The sequence below is a fragment of the Hyperolius riggenbachi genome, chromosome 10 (genome assembly GCF_040937935.1).
Source record: "Hyperolius riggenbachi isolate aHypRig1 chromosome 10, aHypRig1.pri, whole genome shotgun sequence".
Lineage (NCBI taxonomy): Eukaryota > Metazoa > Chordata > Amphibia > Anura > Hyperoliidae > Hyperolius > Hyperolius riggenbachi.
This window is the reverse complement of record NC_090655.1, coordinates 105,121,398-105,148,692: the sequence shown is the minus strand read 5'-3', so window position 1 is coordinate 105,148,692 and position 27,295 is coordinate 105,121,398. Positions and strand designations below refer to the sequence as shown.

General features: G+C 40.8%; 1 protein-coding gene across 1 annotated transcript in view; it reads left to right on the top strand.

The window, feature by feature from the left end:
• LOC137534094 (proton channel OTOP1-like) overlaps positions 1-27,295 on the top strand; it is a 666,091-nt gene that overhangs the window by 553,208 nt on the left and 85,588 nt on the right. Inside the window, exon 9 of the mRNA XM_068255447.1 lies at positions 20,604-20,670. The gene's annotated coding sequence lies outside the window, so the exon portion shown is untranslated. The remainder of the gene's footprint in view (positions 1-20,603; positions 20,671-27,295) is intronic.

Below are 27,295 nucleotides of genomic sequence, written 5' to 3'. Positions count from 1 at the left end.
GAAATTCCACGTGAAAGACCAATACAAAGTGGTGTACACGTGAGAAGTGGAACGAAAATCATATATAATTCCAAACATTATTTACAAATAAATAACTGCAAAGTGGGGTGTGCGTAATTATTCAGCTCCCCGAGTCAATACTTTGTAGAACCACCTTTTGCTGCAATTACAGCTGCCAATCTTTTAGGGTATGTTTCTACCAGCTTTGCGCATCTAGAGACGGAAATCCTTGCCCATTCTTCTTCGCAAAACAGCTCCAGCTCAGACAGATTAGATGGATAGCGTTTGTGAACAGCAGTTTTCAGATCTTGCCACAGATTCTCGATTGGATTAAGATCTGGACTTTGACTGGGCCATTCTAACACATGGATATGTTTTGTTTTAAACCATTCCTTTGTTGCCCTGGCTTTATGTTTAGGGTCGTTGACCTGCTGGAAGGTGAACCTCCGCCCCAGTCTCAAGTCTTTTGCAGACTCCAAGAGGTTTTCTTCCAAGATTGTCCTGTATTTGGCTCCATCCACCTTCCCATCAACTCTGACCAGCTTCCCTGTCCCTGCTGAAGAGAAGCACCCCCAGAGCATGATGCTGCCACCACCATATTTGACAGTGGGGATGGTGTGTTCAGAGTGATGTGCAGTGCTAGTTTTCCGCCACACATAGCGTTTTGCATTTTGGCTAAAAAGTTCAGTTTTGGTCTCATCTGACCAGGGCACCTTATTCCACATATTTGCTGTGTCCCCCACATGGCTTGTGGCAAACTGCAAACGGGACTTCTTATGCTTTTCTGTTAACAATGGCTGTCTTCTTGTCATTCTTCCATAAAGGCCAACTTTGTACAGTGCATGACTAATAGTTTTCCTATAGACAGATTCCCCCACCTGAGCTGTAGTTCTCTGCAGCTCGTCCAGAATCACCATGGGCCTCTTGACTGCATTTCTGATCAGTGCTCTCCTTGTTCGTCCTGTGAGTTTAGGTGGACGGCCTTGTCTTGGTAGGTTTACAGTTGTGTCATACTCCTTCCATTTCTAAATGATCACGTGAACAGTGCTCCGTGGGATGTTCAAGGCTTTGGAAATCTTTTTGTAGCCTAAGCCTGCTTTAAATTTCTCCTTAACTTTATCCCTGACCTGTCTGGTGTGTTCTTTGGACTTCATGGTGTTGTTGCTCCCAATATTCTCTTAGACAACCTCTGAGGCCGTCACAGAGCAGCTGTATTTGTACTGACATTAGATTACACACAGGTGCACTCTATTTAGTCATTAGCACTCATCAGGCAATGTCTATGGGCAACTGACTGCACTCAGACCAAAGGGGGCTGAATAATTACACACACGCCACTTTGCAGTTATTTATTTGTAAAAAAAAATTGGAATCATGTATGATTTTCGTTCCACTTCTCACATGTACACCACTTTGTATTGGTCTTTCACATGGAATTTCAATACATTTGATTCATGTTTGTGGCAGTAATGTGAAAAAATGTGGAAAACTTCAAGGGGGCCAAATACTTTTGCAAACCACTGTATATTCTTTTTCTCCTTTGACTTTTTTCATCTCACTGTTTAGTGCAATGTGCTGCTAATATGGTGGTACTTACCTGCTACTAATACTGTAGCAATGCTCTGTTACTAGGATTCCATACTTCGCCAGTGTGTCTGATTCCTGTCATGCTACCCTGCCAGTTTCCAGGTTATCCTACCAGTCTTAATGCTGATCGGTGTCCTAACCACATGTTGCCTGTCTGGTGCTTGTGTGGGTGCCACCATCCCGGTTAGCTGTCACCTTAAGGTTCACACCTGCAAATCCCCTGTGGTGACATAGAGGGTCTACTACCCAACTGTCAACTATGACAACAGCAGAGCTTCTAAAGAGAGTGCCTATCTATCCAGGGGCTCCACTAGTGTACAAGAACTGAATGGACAATAATCACTGGTGCTACACACTAGCAATAACATTAGTTTAGTAATGTATTTGGATGTAATAGATTTACTTTAACCACTTGAGGACCGCCCCCAGCCGATGGGCAGCGACAAAGTCCGGGCCTAAACGACCGCAATACGCCCATCGGCGGGGGCGGCTGCGGGCGTGGTAATGCGGCGATCGCGTCATTCGTGACGCGATCAGCCGCCAGCGACTGGCACCGCCCCCCTCATGCTGTAACCCGCCGGCTGTTCGGAAGCGGCGGCGGGTTACTAGCACCCGGATCGCCGCTGTAATAGTGTATAATAGGCTTTGTAATGTATACAAAGCCTATTATACAGGCTGCCTCCTGCCCTGGTGGTCCCAGTGTCCGAGGAACCACCAGGGCAGGCTGCAGCCACCCTAGTCTGCACCCAAGCACACTGATTTCTCCCCCCCTGACCCCTGATCGCCCACAGCACCCCTCAGACCCCCCCCTGCCCACCCCCAGACCCCTGTTTGCACCCAATCACCCCCCTAATCACCCATCAATCACTCCCTGTCACTATCTGTCAACGCTATTTTTGTTTTATCCCCCCCCCGACCCCTCCTGATCACCCCCACCCCTCAGATTCTCCCCAGACCCCCCCCCCCCCTGTGTACTGTATGCATCTATCCCCCTGATCACCTGTCAATCACCCATCAATCACCCCCTGTCACTGCCACCCATCAATCAGCCTCTAATCTGATCACCCACCTACATCAATAGATCGCCCGCAGATCCGACATCAGATCACCTCCCAAGTGCAGTGTTTACATCTGTTCTCTACCCTAAACACCCACTAATTACCCATCAATCACCCATCAATCACCACCTGTCACTGTTACCCATCAGATTAGACCCTAATCTGCCCCTTGCGGGCACCCAATCACCCGCCCACACGCTCAGATTGCCCTCAGACCCCCCTTATCAATTCGCCAGTGCATTAGTTACATCTGTTCTTCCCTGTAATAACCCACTGATCACCTGTCAATCACCTATCAATCACCCATCAATCACCCCCTGTCACTGCCACCCATCAATCACCCCCTGTCACTGCCACCCATCAATCAGCCCCTAACCTGCCCCTTGCGGGCAATCTGATCACCCACCCACACCAATAGATTGCCCACAGATCCGACATCAGATCACCTCCCAAGTGCAGTGTTTACATCTGTTCTCTCCTCTAAACACCCACTAATTACCCATCAATCACCCATCAATCACCCCCTATCACCACCTGTCACTGTTACCCATCAGATTAGACCCTAATCTGTCCCTAGGGCACTCAATCACCCGCCCACACCCTCAGAACGCCCTCAGACCCCAGCCCTGATCACCTCGCCAGTGCATTGCTTGCATCTATTTCCCCCCTCTAATCACACCTTGAGACACCCATCAATCACCTCCTGTCACCACCTGTCACCCCCTAGCACACCTACCCATCAGATCAGGCCCTAATTTGCCCCGTGTGGGGTTCCTGATCACTCGGCCAAACCCTCAGATCCCCCTCAGACCCCCTTCCGATCACCTCCCCAGTGCATTGATTGCATCTATTTTCCCCTCTAACCACCCCCTGAGACACCCATCAATCACCTCCTGTCACCAGAGCAGGGACAAGGTCCTCCAGCACCCAAGGCTGAGACACCAAAGTGCGCCCCTCCATCCCTCCCACCCCAGCCGTCACACACTGATTGCTATTAGACTAAGAGGGCCACAGGGCCCACAACCTCCCCAACACATTAATATCTAGTTATCTGGCTTGCAGTCACTTCTATGTATCCCCTTTTCTTATTTCTTTCTGCTTTATACACAATTAGGAATGACAGCTGAACGAATTGTGCGCCCCCTCCTACACTGCGCCCTGAGGCTGGAGCCTCTCCAGCCTATGCCTCGGCCCGGCCCTGCCTGTCACCCCCCTAGCACTCCTATCCATCAGATCAGGCCCAATACAACCTGTCATCTAAGAGGCCACCCTGCTTATGACCGGTTCCACAAAATTTGCCCCCTCATAGACCACCTGTCATCAAAATTTGCAGATGCTTATACCCCTGAACAGTCATTTTGAGAAATTTGGTTTCCAGACTACTCACAGTTTTGGGCCCGTAAAATGCCAGGGCAGTATAGGAACCCCACAAGTGACCCCATTTTAGAAAAAAGACACCCCAAGGTATTCTGTTAGGTGTATGACGAGTTCATAGAAGATTTTATTTTTTGGCAAAAGTTAGCGGAAATTGGATTTTTATTGTTTTTTTCACAAAGTGTCATTTTTCACTAACTTGTGACAAAAAATAAAATCTTCTATGAACTCACCATACACCTAACAGAATACCTTGGGTTGTCTTCTTTCTAAAATGGGGTCACTTGTGGGGTTCCTATACTGCCCTGGCATTTTAGGGGCCCTAAACCGTGAGGAGTAGTCTAGAAAACAAATGCCTCAAAATGACCTGTGAATAGGACGTTGGGCCCCTTGGCGTACCTAGGCTGCAAAAAAGTGTCACACATGTGGTATCGCCGTACTCAGGAGAAGTAGTATAATGTCCATTTACAGAGAGACTTCTCCCACCCAGCATGGGTATGTGTAAAAATACACCCCAAAACACATTATACTACTTCTCCTGAGTACGGCGATACCACGTGTGACACTTTTTTGCAGCCTAACTGTGCTAAGGGGCCCAAAGTCCAATGAGTACCTTTAGGATTTCACAGGTCATTTTGAGACATTTGGGTTCAAGACTACTCCTCACGGTTTAGGGCCCCTAAAATGCCAGGGCAGTATAGGAACCCCACAAGTGACCCCATTTTAGAAAGAAGACACCCCAAGGTATTCTGTTAGGTGTATGATGAGTTCATAGAAGATTTTATTTTTTGTCACAAGTTAGCGGAAATTGATATGTATTGTTTTTTTTTCACAAAGTGTCATTTTCCGCTAACTTGTGACAAAAAAAAAATCTTCTACGAACTCACCATACTCCTAACAGAATACCTTTTGGTGTCTTCTTTCTAAAATGGGGTCACTTGTGGGGTTCCTATACTATACTGCCCTGGCATTTTAGGGGCCCTAAACCGTGATGAGTAGTCTAGAATCCAAATGCCTCAAAATGACCTGTGAATAGGACGTTAGGCCCCTTAGCGCTCCTAGGTTGCAAAAAAGCGTCACACATGTGGTATCGCCGTACTCAGAAGTAGTAGTATAATGTGTTTTGGGGTGTATTTTTATACATACCCATGCTGGGTGGGAGAAATCTCTCTGTACATGGACAATTGTGTGTAAAAAAAAATCAAATAATTGTCATTTACAGAGATATTTCTCCCACCCAGCATCTGTATGTGTAAAAATACACCACAAAACACATTATACTACTTCTCCTGAGTACGGCGGTACCACATGTGTGGCACTTTTTTGCACCCTAAGTGCGCTAAGGGGCTAAAGTCCAATGAGTACCTTTAGGATTTCACAGGTCATTTTGCGACATTTGGTTTCAAGACTACTCCTCACGGTTTAGGGCCCCTAAAATGCAAGGGCAGTATAGGAACCCCACAAATGACCCCATTTTTGAAAGAAGACACCCAAAGGTATTCCGTTAGGAATATGGTGAGTTCATAGAAGATTTTATTTTTTGTCACAAGTTAGCGGAAAATGACACTTTGTGAAAAAAAACAATTAAAATCAATTTCCGCTAACTTGTGACAAAAAAATAAAATCTTCTATGAACTCACCATACTCCTAACGGAATACCTTGGGGTGTCTTCTTTCTAAAATGGGGTCATTTGTGGGGTTCCTATACTGCCCTGACATCTTAGGGGCCCTAAACCATGAGGAGTAGTCTTGAAACCAAATGTCGCAAAATGACCTGTGAAATCCTAAAGGTACTCATTGGACTTTGGGCCCCTTAGCGCAGTTGGGTGCAAAAAAGTGCCACACATGTGGTATCGCCGTACTCAAGAGAAGTAGTATAATGTGTTTTGGGGTGTATTTTTACACATACCCATGCTGAGTGGGAGAAATATCTCTGTAAATAGACAATTGTGTGTAAAAAAAAAATAAAAAAAATTGTCATTTACGGAGATATTTCTCCCACCCAGCATGGGTATGTGTAAAAATACACCCCAAAACACATTATACTACTTCTCCTGAGTACGGCAATACCACATGTGTGGCACTTTTTTGCAGCCTAACTGCGCTAAGGGGCCCAAAGTCCAATGAGCATCTTTAGGCTTTACAGGGTTGCTTACAATTTTGCACCCCCCAAAATGCCAGGACAGTGAACATACCCCACAAATGACCCCATTTTGGAAAGTAGACACTTCAAGGTATTCAGAGAGGGCTATGGTGAGTCCGTGGCAGATAACATTTTTTTTTTTGTTCGTTAGAAGAAATGGAAACTTTTTTTTTTTTGTCACAAAGTGTCATTTTCCGCTAACTTGTGACAAAAAATAAAATCTTCTATGAACTCACCATGCCTCTCAGTGAATACTTTGGGATGTCTTCTTTCCAAAATGGGGTCATTTGATGGGCATTTATACTATCCTGGAATTTTAGCACCTCATGACATGACAGGTGGGCAGAAAAGTCGGAAATGCTTCAAAATGGGAAAATTCACTTTTGGCACCATAGTTTGTAAACGCTATAACTTTTACCCAATCCAATAAATATACACTGAATGTTTTTTTTTATCAAAGACATGTAGCAGAATAACTTTCGCGTTCAAACGTCTAGGAAATTTTACTTTATTTGAAAAATGTCAGCACAGAAAGTTAAAAAAAGTCATTTGTTTGACAAAATTCATGACTTTTTTGATGAATATAATAAAAACTAAAACTCGCAGCAGCAATCAAATAGCACCAAAAGAAAGCTGTATTAGTGACAAGAAAAGGAGGTAAAATTCATTTAGGTGGTAGGTTGTATGACCGAGCAATAAACCGTGAAAGCTGCAGTGGTCTGAATGGAGAAAAAGGATCTGGTCCTTAAGGGGCGAAAAGACTGTGGTCCTTAAGTGGTTAAGATGAGCTTGAAATGAACCTGAGCAATGCAAACAGATGTTATAATGTAAAGTAATACTTGGTAGGATGGCTTTTATCCCCCTATACATTCCTAGTAAGGATGCTTGCTGGATTCCACGGAATTCTAAATTCCGCGATTCCGGCCGGAATTGGGCCAATTCCGCCGGTCGGAGCGGAATTGCTATAGCTCTAAAACAGAATTCCGCAGAAATTTTTTTAATTCCGTGGAATTTTACGGAATTCAAATTTATTTCCTCACCTATCCATTCTCCTCCCTTCTGCCTCCTCCTTTCCTCCCTCCTCCTGGAGGGAGGAGGGTCTCATCTTCCAGAGAATTGTAGTATTTCAAAAGCCAGCGTACATACCGTGGCTGGGAATTGAACCCAGGTTGGGCTGGGAATTGAACCCAGGTCTCAGTGTGTGATAGGTAACTGATTTAACCACTATACCACCAACACTACATGCTGAAGCCAGCCTAGCATGTACCATTATGATCAATCCAAGAGAAAAATTAGCATGCTTAAGGATTTGTAGCATGTCAAAAGCCAACTCACATTGGCTGGGAATTTAACCAGTGGTTAAGTGAGTTACCTACCACACACTGAGACCTGAGTTCAATTCCCAGCCCAGCCTGGGTTCAATTCCCAGCCACAGTATGTAAGCTGGCTTTTGAAATGTTACAATTCCCTGGAAGATGAGACCAGGAGGGAGGAAGGAGGAAGGGAGGACTAAGTTAATAGGGACTATGGGCCACCATATAGGATAAGTAAGGTTACTTTAGTGATTTTTTCAATTTTTCAGACGGAATCCGGAATTCCGCGGAATTTCGTACAAATCCGGCGGAATTTTCATAGCGACGGAATTTAACACTGACAGAATCCGTGATTTGCGGCGGAACGGAATTTGCTCATTTTGATCATCCCTAATTCCTAGTGGTTTGGCTCAGCCCGAGCTGCTTGGTTACTCTAATGTCAAGTAGAGCAGGGCTTTTCAACCCTGTCCTCAAGTACCACCAACAGTGCATGTTTTGCAGAAAGCCACAAACATGCACAGGTGAGGTAATTAGTGTCTCAGCAGAGCTGATTAACTGCCTCTGTGGATTTCCACGAAACATGCACATGGTGGTACTTGAGGACAGGGTTGAAAAGCCCTGAAGTAGAATATCAGAGATTATCTACAGTGGAACTGGTATCTCTAGCGTGGATGCAAAATGGACACGGTGAGCGCACCCGCTAAGAGGATGCACTCCATCGATTTCACATCTGCTTCACGTCTGCCCGCCATCCCAAGTGATTGCCGCTCACCTGTCCCGCCACCGGTCACCGCCACTCAGTCCCGCTCTGAGAACAGCCTGGAGCCCAGCAGAAGCATGGGGCTTTTCATAGGCTGCATTAGGCTAATAAGGCTAGTTCTCCCTAGCAACAGGGAGAATTTTCATTGGTTCACCAGGAACCAGTGAGAATTCTCCCGGTTGCTGAGGATTCCCATTGGTCTTCTGTAGCCCAATTGGGATCCCCATGCTTCTTCCCTGTATACAGGGACCGAGCAGAGGCAATTTATGTAGCCCGGGTAGATGCAGGGATTATTAACAAAAGTGCAGCCCACTTACTGCAAGGGATCCCGTGGATCTGTTGCATATTGACAAGTGTGAACAGCTCCTATGTATTACATAGGAGCTGTTCACTGTCCGGTGTGCAATGAGCGGAGAACGGACAAAAAATGTCTGTGTTCTGCACTAATGGGAATAGAGCCTACTGGAGTTCCAGAGATTGGAACAGATAAAATAAAGGTAAAGTGAAAATGAGTAATGTGAGCCGAGCTGCTTTATTGGGTAGAGTAGCCATCTATGGTGATAGGGTGAAGGGCATTAAGCAGATAACTAGATTTACATACTGAGAATGGGCAATGCTTGATGGGGTTGCCCCTGGTCAGGATCTAGTGAAACTGGCCACTTGAACAGGCAGGTGTGCTCTCCGTATGATATAGAAAAAAGGAGCTGTACAGGAAGAACAGAGCAGATGGAGCACCAACCTGTGTAAATCCGTGCAATACAGTATTTTATTCCGTCACCATGTTGATCAGGAATCACATGCCAGTGACAAAGGTCAAGGGTGCCCAAAAAGGTGGATGGCTATGGGGTGACACCGAACAGCTTACAGCTATTTTGCATTTAGGAAATACGCTTGTTATTGTAATTTTTTTTTTGTAGGAAAATGCGCACGGTTTTTCCAAGCAGCTAATGTAATTGATAGAGGAAACTGACAAAATGTGCAGAATCATCCTGTTTGTTTCAGGTGATACTGATGACGCAATCAGAACGAGACTTTCAATAGACCCAGCTGCGCACAGGAGACAGGACTGCAATCCATGCAGCCATGAGGTACGGAAGCCGGCTGCCTGATATTTTACATTTTTACATCGGCAGCCATTCGGAGGTCAGGGACTCTTTGCCTTTGCCGTATAAGACGCAGGGACTTTTTCTCCACATTTTTTGGGGGGAACATCTGAGTTTTATACAGCAGAAAATACCTTATATTGGACAACCTTTCTGACCTCCCTGGCTTCATAGCTGGTCCAAGTGTTAGAAGGTTCAAAGAGATCAACAAAAGATCAACATAAAGGTGCCCACTTATGACACAATCTTGATTGTACAATCTTACCCCTTCTATGTAATATAAGGGACTACCTAAAGTGTCCATTCAAAGTACATTAGCTTTCCCTTCTACTACATAGATTTGGTAAGATTGTACAATCACTATTGCATTATTAGTGGGCTGGGCACCTTAAAAGCCAAATAAGTGGCAATTTTTAGAAGGGTTAGCATTGACAGGCTCCACTTTCCTCACTTGAGCATTTATCTGAACTCAAATGAAAATAATGTAATAAAAAGAAAAGTGCTTCATTTTTACAATAATTATGTATGTATGATTTAGTTAGTGTTTGCCCATTGTAAAAGCTTCCCTCTCCCTGATTTACATTCTGACATTTATCACATGGTGACATTTTTACTGCTGGCAGGTGATGTCACTGAAAGTAGCTGCTGCTTTCTCTTTTTTTTTTTTGGGGGGGGGGGGGGGTTGTTTGTCTTCTTTTCTTGGAAATACTGGTTGACTGGGTGTAATACTGAATACTAGCTAGTGACGTTCACTTGGAACAAATATGGAGATTCGGAAGGTTAGGAGACAGTTACAACATCTCATTTGCAGTGACATAGTGAGTATTCTGGCCAGAGGATCAATGTCACAGCTAGAATACTTGTGTCTGTTGGTTGGAGGTCCTTATCATCCTACATATATTTCTCATGAAAGGTTTACTTTAAGGCTTCTTGCACACAGGGACGTTACAGGCGCACGTTAGTGCAGCCTGTAACGCTCCCCCAACGCACAGCAATGTAACACAAGTGGGCTGTTCACACTGCCCATGTTGCATTACATTGTAACGCAGCAAAGTGCTGCATGCTGTGCGTTCTACGCGGCTAAGCTGCGTTAGACTGTTTGCACATGTTTAGTCATGTTGGGGAGGAGGGAAGAGCAGCCGGGCACATGGCTAATTAATATTCACTGCACTCAGTGACGTGCAGTGTTTACTTCCTGGATCGGCCGCTTTGTGCGGCGATTGGCTGGGCGGGGCCACGTGATGCCGCATGCGTCCAAGAGTACGCATCACGGACGCCAGAGTGAGCTGCACAACGTGGCTCACTCTGACGTCCACACCAGAGAGCACCAGGTGTTGCGTTAGGGGCACGTTATGTGCCCTATAACGTCCCCTAAACGCAACGTCCTGGTGTGTAACTAGCCTCAGGGAACATTGTTGGGTAAGAGGCAGAAGGAGATTAATATAATGTAAAAATAATTTGACTGAACTGAAAAGTGTCTGAATCAACTAATGACAGTCAATTGTTCCCCAAGAAGGAAAAGAAAAGAAGGATATGAAAGGGCAATATAGACAATCATTAATTGGCATAATTTGACAAACCAGGTCCTTTGTTGTGTGCTAAATGTGTTAGACAATGCAAGAAGCATGAAATGTTGCTGAATTGTGTGGTTAGAGTAGGGAGCCTTTTGACTTGCAGAAACCTCAAAGCTGGTGAAAGGGTCAAATACTTTTGAGGCAAACGATTTTTGAAGTGAATAGCCTTCATTAAGTGTATGTGTACATACAAAAGATGTGTACATACAAAAGAAGAAATAAAGGGAAGAAAGGTGCCATGCTTACTTGCATGGACAAACAAATGCTCCAGTAATTTTGCCTGATGAAGCGGGTATGCCTGCAAAACGCATCACAATGGAGTTTATGTTGTACATTTTTCTTATGAAATACAGATCTATCTTGAAAATAGACATTGAGTGTCCGACTACCTGAAGGTAAGTCCACCACTACCCCCCTTTTAAACTCTTTTTAGTGCATTTTATTCTGATTTGGCTTCTCTGTAATGCTGGGAATGCACAGTTCGTTTCTGGGGCTCGATTCTCCTCTCAATCTTTTTCGCTGCTCGATTCTGCAGTCGATTCTCTTATCTTCCGCTTGTCTTTCTTATCTTTTTCCATTCACTTCTGTCAGAAATCGAGCGGCGAAAGGATCGAAAGGGAGATTGGAAATTGGAATTATCTATTGAACCATCTAATCACCTCATAAACCAACCGTGTATTCTCAGCATAACAAGCACATTACCTACATACAAAAATAGGTTCAGAGTGCACGTCCCAGATGTCCATACAATATTTATCAACCTAAAAGGAAATCAGACATTCTAAAAACAGTATGTATGTATGTATGTATGTATGTATGTATGTTTTTTTAGTGTAATATAACACTATTGGTGGTGCAGCAAGCCAGCATTACTGTTTGATGGCTGGATAGGAACTAGCAGAGCGCACCTATAAACGTTAATGATTGGTTGTAAGCAATGAAAGAAAAACTTTGGGGCCAAATTTAATTAAGTTGTTATTACTAAATAGCAGGATACATGTACAATGTTGTTTTGAAAAGTGTAACAAGAACTATGACTGATGGCCATGAGCAACATGCACATTACATTACATAACTCCAAGTCAAAATAAGATGGAGGCCCAGATTATGTTTTCAAAGGTTTTCCTTTCCTCACATGATTCGCCCTTGGTTCACTTAAAATTTGCTAAGGCAATATATATATATATATAAATTTTATGAATATAGTGTACCTTAACAATTTACATGAATGATTCAGGAGCATCCCAGATTTGGTTGTATCTAATAAGAATCCCAAATTATTTATTAGGTGACATCTTTGAGGATAGTACTGTAATTAGCATTGACAGGAATATTTCCTCTGCCTCTGAGTGACAATGTGTATTCAAAAAAAGCAATATAAAAGAGTTCAAGAAAGAAAAGATTTAAAAAAACGCTATGGGGCTAAGGTTCTAATCCATCCTCATGTCTGTACCTTTAAATTTACTGCAGCTACGTGGCATAAGAATAGCAGCGCTGGCGCCTTCTTGATCGTGTTTAATCCAAGTACTGTATGCTTCGAAGCTGGCAGTTCTTGTGACTGAGTGACATTTAGTAAAATGGGATTGCCAGTACCCCTTGTTTCCACTTCTACTCAATAAAAGGAGCGTTTTGCTAAGGTTACCATAAGCTCCTTTATAGCTTTGTGGTAGGTGTTAAAGGAAAATGTTTAGGACAGCACCAAACACAGTTTTTAATATGTAGAATACAATGATAAACAATTCTAAATAAATACCCTGTGATCATCAGTGACCAATGACTGGCTGGGAAATACGGTCTGTCATACCACAACTCGTGCCATAAAGGCCAGGATATCCTATAGTCACCCCTAATGAAAGATAGGGGTGCGCTTGCTTTGCACAGCTTTCTATTTTTAGTCTTCTATAGAGCCTAGTAAATGCCAGTTTCTCACTTCAAAACTTAGAATTTGAATTTTTGTGCAAATTCCTTGTTGCCGTATGTCTGCAGACCACCCAACACGTGCACACAGATTTGTTTGCAAAATGGTTTAAAATAAAAAAGGAATTTTTTTTTAAGAAACAAAAAGCAGTCACCAGCCAATGTGAGCCATATATCTGGCTAAGAAATACACCGTGTAATTTTAACATAATACAGATTAATAACCAGATTACCGATTAATAACTAAGAAGTCAAAAACAAAAATGTTCAACATACCAAAAGCTAAAGAAAAAAAAAGTCCTTTCTAGTTAAAAAAAAATCTATGAACGCAACAGAAAGTAATGAAATTATAAATCTGTAATGTAGTTTTTTGAAGCAATAAATTATAAATAAAACAAATATTATTTATAGTTGTTAATAATTTAAATTATAATTACCATTTCAAAAGTGAGTACTATTTCTGATAATACCACTGATAATTGTTTCTTACTATGTTGGCTGAACACTTACTGAACGTTTGCCTTTTGTTAAGAATTTCTTCAACATGGTGCAATTACAATTTTGAGTAAGTTTTCAGAAATATGTAAAGTAGAAACACAAAATCATTTCTTACTAAATTATTGTTTCCTATTCGTGTGTAATAATTTCCTTTTATTATACAAAAAGTTAATTATTACTTATCATTTTTAAATCATTTCAGATTGTTTTACCCCCAAAAATGTAATCATGAACATGATCATTTATTTTCTGACTCTGCTGTTGTATGTCTAGGTTTTAAAAGCAATTAAGTATATGCATAGTTTACCTTTGCTGAAAAAGCAGCTGTGGGTTTAACAAAATGAACAGTCAGGCCTGGAACCCACTGAAAACCGCAAACGCAAAACGCAACTGCTAGCGTTTTGTCTGAGCGGTTTGCAAGCGGATTCATGCGCGTTTTCGGTCGTGTTTTGCAACATTGTATTTTTTTCCCCAGCGGGTGCCTAGCGTTTTGCGTTTTGCGTTTTTATCCTGATTGGTCCTGTGAATTATTTTTCATTTTGTTACAGTGTGCTGAACCGCAAAACGCTAGCAAAACCGCTCAGTTTAGGTTTTGCTGAGCGTTTCCGCTAGCGGTTCAATACTTTACATTGAAGCGCTAACGCTCCCAAAATGCTGCCTGTCCTGCGTTTGCGTTTCTGAGAAACGCAAACGCTCCTGTGGAAGTTGCCCCATCCATTAACATTAGCCCAGCGTTTTGGCAAACTGCTAGCGTATCGCAGTGCTGCCAAAACGCTGCCAAAAGCGCTCCTGTGGGTTCCAGCCCTCACAATGGGCTCAATTCACTTTTTCCCCTAAGTTTTCTCCTAGGATATACCGGTACTTTTTCATCCTCTTTTTCAAATAACTTTTCAGCACACTGCAACTGAAAAAGTACCAAAATGTAGGTGAAAGAGCGACTGTCAAATTATTCTGAGTATTTCCTTGCTTGCTGGTGGCTTTAAAGGGCATTATATGTTTAACATGTGAAAATATCACCTAGGAGTGAATTGGATCAGGCCCAATGTGTAATGTATCAAAAAGTTTCCACTTTCATTTAAAAAATATTATTAATAGCTACTATATTACTATAATTATTGTCATACACATAAATAGAATGTAAAAGTATTTAAAAAAAATGTTTTATAGTTATTTATAAAAAAGAAAAAAATGATCTCTCCATTTCAACCTCAAGCCTGGAAGAAAAACTGAAAAGGGAGTATAAGTGACTCCTCCTTGCAGCCTTGGCAAAAATACTCTATACACTGTTAGTAATACAGAAACTTCCTACCACAAATTCCCACCTTGCTGCAAGAGTCATTGGCTGCACACAGCAAGAGGTTTTCTTACTCCTTTTCAGCAGCTGGGCTAATCCATGGACTGGCAGCAATTTTTGAAACTCATATCTACCATTTTCTGATAGGAGGACTAGGGGGTGCTTATGTTTTATGTACATATGTAAATAAGGTAATCGAGCTAGAAACAATGTTGCCATTAACCTGTGCAATATAGAGGTCTTGTCAACAAAGGTATAATTTTTCTTATAAAGGCATTTACTCCAACTACTGGATAATTGGTGACCCAGAAATATGATGGCGCATTCTCGTATTATGTTGAGTCTCAAAGTCTTTGTTCCTGGAAGGTCCTTATGACTGTATTTTTGAGGTCCAGTTTACTTGCACATGTACCTCCCTCCTGTCTGGTAGTCTTTTCTCTTGCACTTTCAACATTCTGCTCATTTGTGGGACTGGTGACCTTTGACGTAATTGGTTTAATCCTCAAAGGCGCCAGGTGTGACTCTGACATCAGACTGTGTACTCCTATCTTCACTGCCTGATGAAGCGGGTATAGACCTGCGAAACGCGTTGCAAAACTCTGGAGTGTACTAATACATTTATTGTTGTCTAACTACACAGTTTATGTGTCTGCTTGAGGGAGGTAAGTCCACCACTGCCTCCTAAGCGATTTTAAAAGTTTTTAAAAATCTTTGTTTTTATCCTTTTGGCGCCTCTGTTCACTTTATAATAGAGTATATATCCACCCTTGGTGGAGGGGGATACCCCTTTCTTTCTTCACGCCTACAGAGAGCGACTTCTTAATCCTGAGTGGGGACAGGTCAATTTCCTCAACTGCCTATACAATGGTTGCCTGGAGGTAACCCTGGTTTGTGAGTATATAACTTACTCCTTCTCATTATACCAATTGTCTTAACTTACTACACCATATTGGGCTCTCGGTTCTCCTCTTTTTTACAGTATATCAAAACTGTACTTTCCCTAGGAAAGTAAAACCACAATAAAAATTCTATTCCAACAGTAGCATATGAAGGCTCCTTCCACCTTGTGTGTCAATAGCTAAATCATAAATGTATAGGGAGTCAGTGTCTTTATGCAAATATCATCCCATCTGCATCATTACATAAAAAAAATATGTACAGGAAGATTATAGTAGATAACGAGAATATTACAGTAATATGATTTGTGGATTAATTGAGAAAGGAGGGGGTGTTCTCTCAGCTTCCTGAAATACACAGTTCTTCCTCGCAGAACATTCCAAATTGATCCCAGAGTGCAGAAGCAAAGGGAAAAGGGCTGAATGTCTGATCTCTTCCTTTAAATGTTGATTATGAAGCTGGTCAGCGTCTTCTGTGGATGCTCCATTAATAGAGGCCACTTATGACTAAATGCCTGATTTATGATTCCAGCGGGCCAAAGTTCAAGTGCTTGTATTGATTTAGAAATACAGAATTATTGCAGGTTATACCTTTTAATAGAACACCAAGGGATTCCTTGATGGAATCAGCAGACAACACAGAAATTGTTTAGTGTTCGCTATTTAAGATGCTGGACAAGGAGTGTTATCTGCTGTGTATTAAATAATAAAGAAGCAAATATATATAGAAGTGTGTGTGTGTGTGTATATATATATATATATATATATATATATATATATATATATATATATATATATATATATATATATATATATATATATATATATATACACACACATACAATTTTACAATACATTTTTTTTATTTCTAGTTGAAGTGAAATGTGTCTGTGTTGACAAAAACATCAAAAACATCCGACTATATGCCACCAGTTATTTTCTAACAATCTCTGCAAAATATGACAGACCCCAGCTTGTTATGCTTAACATATGTCTTCATTCCTGAATCCAGCTATGTTTAGTTACTGTAGTACAATTATTTTACAGTCTGTAAACATTTTAGTTAGTGGGCCTCATGTAATAAATTATGTAGCAGGCAACAAAATTGCTTTCCTTTATATTATTATTTATTTGGATGCATACATACTTGTTTATGCATGAAGTAGCCAACATAGCTCATGGGGAAATAAAATGCATCATATATATATATATATATTTTAATTTCTGTGCATGCATAACTAGTTTTTTTTAAGTTACCGTATAAACTCCCCATATTCTTATAACTATGATATTAATGATAATGATATTAATGTGGTATTACTGCAATTTACATTCACATCCTCCTTCTCTTTCAACCTTTAATAACTTATGTTGATGTAAATATGTTTAACAGTATAATTAAAATGCAGATTCTTAAAGCCTACCTTTAACCTTGGCCCTTTGTTCCCATTAGCTTTAATACATTTACTTGCAAGAAATATGTATTTTTATTAAATATTTTATTGTTAAGTTAATCAATATGCTAAATATATTATTTTGAATAAAAAAATATTTGTACCATTATTAGTGAACCGCTAAAGATAACATCTGCGGTTATATTTCTTTACAAATAGATAGGTGCTTACACACAGTCCATTACTTGTGGATGTGCCCTACTGTAAAAATTTCTATCTTGATTTTTTTTTTTTACAACCCATTTTTGCTGAGAAAACTTTCCCAGCAACTGAACTGACACAGTAAGTGAAGGTTGGACTATGACATTTTCCCTAGTATATAGTATTATTTAAAGGAACTCTGAGCACCTCTCATGGGTATTCCTTTAAGCCAGACGACTTCCATCAAAGTCGTGCTATGACCCCTCTGAAAGAGCCTCTTGCAATGGCCATACGTGTCACTTCCTTTTCCTGCTTCAATCAGTAATGCACTTCTCTAACAGAGAAGATAGGATGACTGGGACGTTATAACATAGCCAAGATGGCAGCCGCGATTTTTAAATTGAAATCGAACAAAAATTATTTGGTGTAGAACAGCAATCCTGGCATCAAATGAAATAGGAGAGCACAAGCTACAGAAAGGTATGCATCTTTAAGTACTTTGCAGTGCTGGTCGGAGTCTCTTTGAAAATGGATTTTTTAGTTATTGTTTTTTCTAAAGCTATTGCATCTGTTGTAAGAGAATGACAGCTTAGCTTACAACCTTTTCCTAGGTTAGAGACTAGAAATGGCCAGCGTGATGCAAATAATTCCAAGCTCATGCAATTTTTTATGCTAAACAAACCAATGGAATTAAGCAACTATGGGATTTGACTGGTCCATTTTCAAGCTGCATACATTTGCATACTAATTATGTAAAATCTGAATCAACTCAGAATTATTTGCATCTCATTGACTATCCCTACTAAAGACCACAGCATGGGAACAATGTTAGTAAATGAATGGCTGTACATGCATTTTTTATTTTTTACATCTGGTTAGGGTCAGATGATCTGAGTTGTTGGGTCATAACTGGTCCCTTACTTATTTATTTTCAGCATGTGTAACTTTAACATTTTGAATTTGGGACAAGAGAAACAGGGGCACAAATGCACAATGTCTATTTGAGTATCACATCGCAGTGTTCCCCAACCCTGTCCTCAAGGCCCACCAACAGTGCATGTTTTCCACAGAGGAAGTTAATCAGCTCTGCTGAGACACTAATTATCTCTTCTGTGCATGTTTGTGGTTTCCTGTAAAACATGCACTGCTGGTGGGCCTTGAGGACAGGGTTGGGGAACTCTGACATAATTGACATTATTCTTGCCTTGCACTGGTCAAATTCCAGGGTTGAACCTCAGCCAGGACGCAATTTGCATGGAGTTTGCATGTTTCTGTGGATTTCTTTCTCAAATCTCAGAAATATACTATTTGGTAATTGGTTCTCCACATATTGGCATTAGGGTTTGGTAGGGAATAGTTTGTGAGCCAATGTGGAAGGTGTCATTGCAGCATGAATATATAACAAAAATATTATCATTTAATTATAGTATATTCATAGTAGTGGAAGTAGCAGGATTTGCATCTTTCTTCTTCCTTTTTTTAAATTTTATGAACATAAAAACATTTGAGAAGTTTAAATTTTAAACTCCCAGTAGGCCTATGCATTCATAAGAAACAGGCATCTGCATTTACAATGACTGTTAGTGAGGCCAGATGTCACTGCCAGCAAACAAGATTATTAGACAAATTAGGCCTCAATTCACAGAGCTTTATCAAACACTTTATCAAACGTTTGATAATTTACCTCATGGGTAAAATCTAATTTTTAATTCACTAAGGTGTTATATATTTATTGAACGTTTTATCGGTAAAACATTCGATAAATATATAACACCTTAGTGAATTCAAAATTAGATTTTAGCCATGAGGTAAATTATCAAACGTTTATCAAACATTTGATAAAGTGTTTGATAAAGCTCCTTGAATTGAGGCCTAATTAGTGACACATCAATGGTGTAAATGCAATGAATCTGGATTTAAAAGACAGTCAAAAAAATTATTTTCAGAGAACCACTGAAGAGCAGCAAAAGCCATCTTAAGGGGCCCATACACTGGTCGATTTCAGACAGCGATCGGTCGATTCGATTGAATAAATTGATCGGCCAGAAATCGATGATTGTTCGATTTGCGGCTGATTTAGTTCGATTTTGATTGATTTGATCTATCTGACTGAATGGAAAATCTAGGTCGATCTGCTGCTGGCAGTAGATCAATGGCGATGGCCCATAGAGTTGCATTGGCTCTAATGGTGCAATAATGCATTTAGATCGATTTTCATAAATTTCCAATATATTTAATTCTGAAATCTAATGGAAATCTGTTCCTAGCATGTGGCACACATCAGATAGATTCCTGTCAGATTCAACTTGACAGGCATCTGATAAAAATCTATCTGATGGTCGAATCTGCTGCAAATCTATCAGTATGTGGCCACCTTTAGTGACGTATGGTATCTTTTTCTAAAAAATGTTTTGAACCACGCAATATTTACAGATTTAAACTGGTCAGAGCAGGATCATCCACCAGGCAATCTAGGCAGGTGCGTGGGGCATAGTGGGTGTCAAGGGGCCCATCTACCACCTTCTCTGACCTCTTTTCACTTCAGCTTACCTAAAGGACCACGAGGGCCCCAAATCTACTACCTTGCCTAGAGCTTATTACATCTTAATCCACCTCTGAAACTGGTATGCTTTCCAGATTTTGACACTTTAAGAGGGTTAACAAAAACTGTCATTGTGGATACCATCAGGGAAAAGTAATATGGTAATATCCAGGATTAAAACATGACAAAAAAGTTTTATAAATTGAAGTTGTTTTGTAATAGTAAATATGTGGCATAATATCAATGTGGGTTAATATCAATGAAAATCATATGTCTCGAGTTCCTCTTTATACAAAAAAGCTTATGCTGGTGTATGTGCATCGTGCGCAAGGATACATTATGTTAGCTCCCTCGTGCGATTGGTAAGATGCGCTATCTGTCCCAGGAGAGGACGTCAGGATGTGTGCTCCTAATCCCTAGATAGGTTTGATGCAATGAATGTTTGCATGTCTGCACTATGCATGTTACAGGGCCAGAGTTAGGACACCTATGTTTACCTGGGTACTTCTGCGCAGTGTAGGTGACTAAGCAAAAGAATGCATTCTTCTGTGAACTAAGACCCCGGCTTTTAATTTAGCTGTAGGGATAACAGTGGTGCCTGGATGAGTGAATCTGTGAATGCATTTGTTTGAACATTTGCATGCGAGCGTGCAAAGGGTTACTAATTTTCTGCTATTTTTCTGGCCACACCCCCTTTAGCACCTCCCTTTACTTAAATTACTTATTTAAATGTCCTAGCTAGAGGCGAAGTGCCTGGATTTATGTGTTTTCCCTTTTTATACAAAGACTCCATTAGTATAGTTCACAAAAATGTGGAATCTTGGTTTGCTAGGTACTTTCTGTTCCATGAAACACACTTCAGTCCAGATTCTGATACTTTTCACACTGTTTTTACAATTGCCACATGGGAAAGTCTAAACTAACGTCTAATGTTTTCTAACATTTTTAGGCTGAAGAAGGCGTATTGGAGATTTCCTCCGCAAGAATGAAATGGCTGAAATGAGAGGCAGTGACAGGTGGGAAAATATCTCTTTTCAGGAAAATAATCTTAATAGTCATTCGGTCTGATAAACTTTTCAAATATTTTCCCAGTATTATAAATTCCTCTTTACTGTGAATCAGGTTGTGATACAATTACATGCCTTCTATGTGGAACAAATATTTGTGTTTCTGGCATGGAACAGTCAGTATTCAACATCCTGTCTTTATTTTGCTGATTCTTGGCGTTGTTGCAACATAAACATGGCTTGCATTATGTGAGCAATCCTCGTGTCACAGACGTGCAGGAGATGTGTCCTGGTGCTTTTTACAAAGTGTCAGTTTTTCTGCAAAGTCCCAAGACAGACCTGCCCATTAGTTTATAATCCCTTAAATTGGTCCATTAGTTGCCAAGCCCATTGCCCGGGGGCTCCCATTTGCTGCGCTCACAAAAATACAATAACTTGGCTTTAGTCTCAACTTGTCTTCTTGCACTAAGTGACTGAAATACTGTATTATTACCCATTAAACACTCATCATGGTGATAAAGGCCTATTCTTCCATGGAGTGAAGAACTGTAAAAACAAAATGTTTATATTTTGCATAACCATTATAGTGTCAAATAGCAAATTTATTTGTAAGATTTTCCATTGTACATCTGATATCTTGTCAAATATTATAACATGGAAATGTTTCCTACTAATATAGACAGAGGACCTTTTTTTTAATCACATATCGAAATTACTGCATCCCACAATCTTAATTAGCACATCTGAAGTAAGTGGAGTAATATGGAGGCTGACACATGTATTTCCTTTTAAACAATGCATATTGCCTGGCTTTCCTGCTGATCCTCTGCCTCTAATACATTTAACCAGAGACCCTGAACAAGCATGCAGATTAGGTGCTCTGATTGAAATCTGACTGGATTAGCTGCATGATTGTTTCAGGTGTTTGATTCAGACTCTACCATAGCCAAAGATCAGCCTGACTGCCAGGCAACTGGTATTGTTTAAAAGGAGATAAATATGGAAGTCACCAGATGCCTCTCACTTTAGGTTCCCTTTAAAGTGTAACTGTCAGACATAAAATCAAAATCAGTTATTTATTTGTATCTGGTAAACGAGTAATAAGGATGCTAACCAGGCAATCCAAAAGTTAAAATCACTCTTACTTTTCTTGTTGATAAATGATCATTCCCTAGTTTACCTGACTCTAATTTGGTACTGTAATGCCTGGCAGATCTCTTGTTTTACTTCAGCCACTATACCCCAATCTATTGCCATAGCTCTGAGCTCTGACCACGGTCTTCACCTATAGAAAAGCCCCTACTTGAATAGGACACTGAATATGTCTCCTGACTTCGGTTGCCCCCAGATCTTAACGTGCAAGGTATAGCGGCTGAGGCCAGGAAAACCAGAGTACCACCAGCGCAAACAAGACTAAGCAGCTGGGTGATATTAGGCAGGGATGAGCAGAAACTGCGCTAATGCGAATTTACGCATCGTAGTTCACATCTACGCATCATAGTTCGTATGTGAAGTTTCAAAACTACGCTTACGAACGTAGCTTACGCCCACAATGCGTAGTTAGCATGTGTATTGCATAGTGAACTATGAATGCATTACTCGCGTGATGCGTTCAATTTTCCGCATGCGATTGTATGCTTACAAATTTACGCATTGGAAAGAGTATTGTACGTTTCGCACAACGCATAATTGAGTATTTTAACGCGTATTTTACTAAATGCATACGAAGTGAATATTTGATTTAGAAGCCGTAGTTTGGCGAAACGTAATTGCGTAAAACTACGAGTAGTTCCAGCGTAGCGAAGTTGGTTGACTACGACCATCCCTGATATTAGGTAATAGAGTGGAATGCTCTTGTGGAGGAGATTACACAGATCACACTAGGGAGCAAGATTGCTCAGAGTGACCGCAGCTCTGAGCTTCCGATAACCGCCACAACAAACAAGGCACAATGGTTGCTCAGTGCGACCACAGCACTGAGCATCTGATGTCCAGCACACTGAGTAACAAGTACAGACAACAGACAGACAGACGGAATGCTTGCCAATCTAATCGCTGCCCCCCGCGATAGCAAACATCCACACTGGCACGGACAAGACAAACAAGTAGGAGTGTAACTAATAGCAACCGCTGCTATAGTCATGTCCACAGGAATAGGACCAACAGGAGCAGACAGACAGGAGGATTGTTTGCCAATCTAATTGCTGCCCCAGCAATAGCAAACATTCACACAGGTTTAGACAAGACAAACCGGAAGGAACGTAACTAATAGCAACCAACCAAAGCTATAGTTACGTCCACAGGAACAAAACTAGCAGGAATACTACCAGTCACCAACGTGGTGAAGGCAGTCTCCAAGCTATCAGGAAAGGAAAGACTTTACTGTACCCCCACGGGTGCAGTGAACATCCAAGCAGGCAAGGGAAGGTAATGCAATACAGTTCAAACTTCACACAAGGAACCCAGCAGTCAACTAAGGCAAAGCTGACCGCTATGACGGGCAAGGTGTGAGAGGAAGAGCAGACTTTTCTATGGACATCAGCCAATGAGAGCAGACATGCAAATTCCCACACAGCTGAATGGTAATCACTCAATCCTGTGTTAGGCTGATTGAAGGCTAAAAGCTGCCTGTGGATGAAAAGGACTCTCATTACAAATGCATGCCATATTATGCAACAACATGCATGTAGGACATCCAGAGCTGTCTGGCTGCAGTTTAACTGCAGCAAGCCATAGGTGGATTCATGACATCCTGAGCTTCTCTGAACTGCAGAGTGATTGCAGATAGCAATGAGACTTATTGCGAATGCAATCAAAACCAAGCAACCAAATGCAAGCAGAGAAATCATAACTGCTCGGTTGCAACTCCACTGCAACCCGACAGGACATGCCACAGAAATGATCCTTACAGGTACACACAAAAATTGCTACACAAAAAGAGTTGCAGGGCATGCTGGGTTGACCTTTTTTGCTTCTCTATTTCCCCTCAGACTTAATATGTAGGTAGAAAAAAACAAAGTCTTGTAAAAGTAATACCTTTTAATGGCTAACTGATAAAGTTAAATAATGCAAGCTTTCTGGGATCTAGTCCCCTTCTTCAGGCATATTTCTAGATGTTAGCTGTAGTAAAACACTGATGCAGGGAAGCTGCATGAAGATGGCAGTTGTACTGGTTGCTGTTTAGCAGTTAGATGTCAGGTGATCAGCAGGCTGGAGCCAGTGAGCTTATGCAAGCAAACATGAAATCTAGCAGGTTTCTGAAGATAGTGAAGCCAAGTCAATCATGTTACATAAGGAGTCATGAATCCCATTCCACAATTTAAACCTTCTGTTAATGTCTTGAACATTTTCATAAATTTGTACTCAGAAATCTTTCTTGCTTGTTCATTTTTGAAGTTACCCTTAAGAATAAATACTTTTAGATCTTGCATGCTGTGTCCTGGTTCGCAGAAGTGTTGGCCCACTGGTGTGTCCATTTTACCCTCATTAATTTTAAAGCGGTGATGGTTCATTCGTGTGCGCAGTTTTTGTCCTGTTTCTCCTATATAGATACCTCTTGAGGGGCATTTCATGCAGCGTATCATGTATACAACATTGGATGATTCACAGGAAAATTGGTCTGATATTTGATGATATTTCTGTGAGTTTGGTATTTGTATTTGGCTTGTGCACAAGATATAAGGGCAGGTCTCACACCTTGCGTTATTACAGGGTAATGTGCCTGGAGTTTCTGGTGTAGATAATGCACTTCTGATAATCATTTGTCTCAAATTGGGAGGTTGTCTGAAAGCAAGCATTGGTAAATCAGGAAACACTTCTTTCAGGCGTTTGTCTTTATGAAGTATCGGTTGCAGGGCTTTCGATATCTTCCTCAGTGTCTTTAATCTTGGGTTGTAGGTGACCACTATTGGAACTCTGTTGTTTTCAGTCTTTGGGGTGTATTTCAATAGTTCCTCTCTAGATTTTAAAGTTGCTCTGTGTATTTGATCATCAACGATTCGTGGACGATATCCCTGATCTATGAATATATTACGTAGTGACATAAGTTGTCTGTCTCTGTCCTCTGAAACAGAACATATTCAGTTATACCTCAGAGCCTGGCTGTAAACAATAGATTTTTTGGTGTGTTCCGGGTGGAAACTATTCCACTTGAGGTAAATATGCCGGTCAGTTGGTTTACGGTAGATGGATGTTTCTAAAAATCTATCTTGTATGTAAATTGTAGTATCCAGGAAACTGACATGGGAGGATGAAAAGTTGAGCGTTAACTTGATGTTCTTGTGGTATTCTGAGAAGTTTTTGTGGAATTTGATTAATTCTTCCTGTGATGCTGTCCAAATTAATAGGATATCGTCTATAAATCTGAAGTAAGCCCATGGTTTAATTTCACACGTTGAAAGGAAGTTTTCCTCCAATCTGGCCATAAATAAATTTGCATACTGGGGTGACATTCTACTTCCCATAGCACTGCCCATTGTCTGTAGATATACATCATTCCCAAATGAAAAATAGTTATGAGTTAGTATATATTTGATAAGTTGTAGTGTGGGCTCTGTTGGTAGATCATTCAACTGAAGGAAATGTTGGCAAGCTGCAATACCGTCCTCGTGTGGAATGTTGGTATAAAGGGATTCAACATCCATTGTAGCCAGGATAGCACCCTCTGGGATTGGACCCATGGCAGTCAATTTGTTAAGAAGGTCAGTGGTGTCTTCAGAAACCTGCTAGATTTCATGTTTGCTTGCATAAGCTCACTGGCTCCAGCCTGCTGATCACCTGACATCTAACTGCTAAACAGCAACCAGTACAACTGCCATCTTCATGCAGCTTCCCTGCATCAGTGTTTTACTACAGCTAACATCTAGAAATATGCCTGAAGAAGGGGACTAGATCCCAGAAAGCTTGCATTATTTAACTTTATCAGTTAGCCATTAAAAGGTATTACTTTTACAAGACTTTGTTTTTTTCTACCTACATATATTGTTTGGCTAACACGGTACAGAAACATTTTTACTACTATCATCATGCAAGATACCGTAATGTACCGCACACATTTGGAATGTAAAACCCTACTGAAGAAATTGGCAAAACTAGACAGTGACATCTTTTTTCTATCAAAGTGCAAGAAAGAAAATCTGATCCCAAAAGGTATTACTATCAGAAACCCAATTCAGCATACCTTCAACACCCATTTTTCACAGCAACTCTGCTACAGAACAGCGGAAAGGATCAGGAATCATCTCATTAAGGTTTGTTACAGCAAGAAGAGAATTACCCAAGATAATCTACATTTACTCTATTCTACAATGCAAGAACCATCATCAGAAAGCCTTAAATCTACATTACAGAAATTCTACAAACAATTACAGCACCGTTTAATTCAAAACAAGAAAAATAAACTCGACAGCCTGAGACTCAAAGCTGCAAACATTCTGGAGAAGGATACAAGTGAACCCCATTCAGAGCCTAAAACTGCCAAACTTTTACCTGTGGTTAACTTGTCCAGCTATAACCCTAGCAAGACTGAATTAGCTGTTCTATCTAAAGGACTCACTTTTTGCCCCACCAAAAGATTTGATGAAACAGAATTTTGTAGTGACATGGAAGAATTTTTTCGGAGAATAAGACTAAAGGAATTTTTTCATAACAAACCTAAATATTCATCATTTGAAAACACCGAACCTACAAATAGCAAAACCAAAAAGAGCAGTACCTGGACACCAAAATCAGGGCGGAACAAGAAATTAGAAGAATATATTGACAACTTCAGGAAAAGAATCAAATTGGAGATACTGGACAAACAAATACAGTCACGCTACAACCTCAACACTCAAGAAAGGAAAGCAATACTGAACTTTAAAAGCAATAACAACATAGTAATTAAACCAGCTGACAAAGGAGGAGCTGTAGTGATTTTGGATAAATCCACCTATGTTCAAGAAGCAAACAGACAGCTCTCCAACAACACCTACTACAAAAGACTAGAAACAAACCCCACGCTACAATACTCAAGGGAATTGAAGAATATGCTTAATGATCTTTCCTCAGTATCAACTAACATACTTACATTAATACCAGATAATCCGAAAATAGGCACCTTCTATATCTTACCAAAAATACACAAAGAAGGAAACCCAGGTCGACCTATCATCTCTGGTTTGGGGACACTAACAGAAAAGATATCTGGCTGGGTAGAAAACATCCTTAAACCCATGGTAAGGAATACAGCCAGCTACATCCAGGACACCACTGACCTTCTTAACAAATTGACTGCCATGGGTCCAATCCCAGAGGGTGCTATCATGGCTACAATGGATGTTGAATCCCTTTATACCAACATTCCACACGAGGACGGTATTGCAGCTTGCCAACATTTCCTTCAGTTGAATGATCTACCAACAGAGCCCACACTACAACTTATCAAATATATACTAACTCATAACTATTTTTCATTTGGGAATGATGTATATCTACAGACAATGGGCAGTGCTATGGGAAGTAGAATGTCACCCCAGTATGCAAATTTATTTATGGCCAGATTGGAGGAAAACTTCCTTTCAACGTGTGAAATTAAACCATGGGCTTACTTCAGATTTATAGACGATATCCTATTAATTTGGACAGCATCACAGGA